At 46.0% G+C, this 1,562-nt stretch overlaps 1 pseudogene across 1 annotated transcript; it reads right to left on the bottom strand.

Moving 5' to 3' along the window:
• Window positions 1-644: 644 nt before the first annotated feature.
• On the bottom strand, window positions 645-1,082 carry LOC308511391 (large ribosomal subunit protein uL15-like; annotated as a pseudogene). Its single transcript has one exon. The product of its transcript is annotated as a large ribosomal subunit protein uL15-like (transcript).
• Window positions 1,083-1,562: the final 480 nt, after the last annotated feature.

The following is a 1,562-nucleotide window of genomic DNA, read 5'->3' as shown; positions in this document are numbered from 1 at the left end:
TTTCACAGACTGTCTAAAGGAAACTGGTGCTTTGCCATGCTGCTAGTGTTGAAGGTGTGGCTATACAGCCTGCCTGGGCAGAGCATGTCTTCACAGTGTAGATTGCAGTCAGAGCTGCAGGCAGCTTTTCCCTGGCTCCATCATGGTTCCTAGCCTTCCCCATGATTCCTTGCCCACTTACAATGTTGAAGAGGACTAGGAATTTACTTGCAAATATAGACAAACTTGGACTATAAACAATTGTATCCTATTTGTCTCATATGAAACTTGCATCTTATACAGGAGAAGGGTGTGTGTGTGTATTATGATCCTAAATTGAACTCTCTGTAGGACAACCAACTTAAATCCAGAATAAACTTTTTTTTAAACTTGTGGACATTTTTTTAAAAAATATATATTTTTATTTATTTTTTACAGAGAGGAAGGGAGAGAGATAGAGAGTTAGAAACATCGATGAGAGAGAAGCATCGATCAGCTGCCTCCTGCACATCTCCCACTGGGGATGTGCCCGCAACCCAGGTACATGCCCTTGACCAGAATCGAACCTGGGACCTTTCAGTCCGCAGGCCGACGCTCTATCCACTGAGCCAAACGGGTTTTGGCTAAACTTGTGGACATTTTAATGAACTTCCCTCCATGTAGCTTCAAGCTTCCAGGACACAGGTCCCACCAACACCCTTAATCTTGCCCTCAGCTCTTTTGCTGAAGAACTTGGCCTTCACAATGACAGGCTGCTTTGGTGCTTTCCCTTCCCCAGAACTTTGTAGTAGCCGGTCACACCAAATCAGTGACAGGAGCAACTCCAGTCTTGCTTTTGGCAGCATTTACCCGTGTCTGCTCACTGGCCAGGGTCCACAGTTATCTAGATTGACAGTTGGGCAGAAGTTCTGGTTCCTCTTTAAGTGGTAATGCCTCACACCAACCTTCCCAAAGTAGCCTGGATAATATTTGTCGAAGTTTCTCCTGTGATGATGCAAGCCACCAGCATTACCTCGGCCCCCTGGGTGCTTCCTATGCTTGCCAATGCAGCCGTGGCTCATGTGGCCCTGAAGTTTTCGAGTCTTCCTCAGTCTGGGTGGCATGTCAGTGGCTGAGATGCAAGAGGAGAATAAACATTTTTTTATACTTCTAAATAAACCTACCTGTAAAGCTCCAATTATGTCCTTTAGGAGAATCCATGTAGTCATTTGCCTTTAGGGAAATGGTCTCTAGTCTGCTTCTTTTTTTTTATATTTTTTTAATTGATTTTTTACAGAGAGGAAGGGAGAGAGATAGAGAGCCAGAAACATCGATGAGAGAGAAACATTGATCAGCTGCCTCCTGCACATCTCCCACTGGGGATGTGCCCGCAACCCATGTACATGCCCCTGACCGGAATCGAACCTGGGACCTTTCAGTCTGCAAGCCGACGCTCTATCCACTGAGCCAGACCAGTTTCGGCCTCTAGTCTGCTTCTTGCCATGATTTCTGTGTCACTACAAGCCACGTCCAACTCAGGTTCCTTCCAGACTGCTGTCCATAAAGACGCAGGCTCTAAAGGCCTCTTCTCTGTACCATCTCCA

This window comes from Myotis nattereri, assembly GCF_964212035.1.
Source record: "Myotis nattereri genome assembly, chromosome: X".
NCBI classification, from domain to species: domain Eukaryota; kingdom Metazoa; phylum Chordata; class Mammalia; order Chiroptera; family Vespertilionidae; genus Myotis; species Myotis nattereri.
The sequence above is the reverse complement of the archived record's forward strand: the minus strand, read 5'-3'. Positions and strand labels throughout refer to the sequence as shown.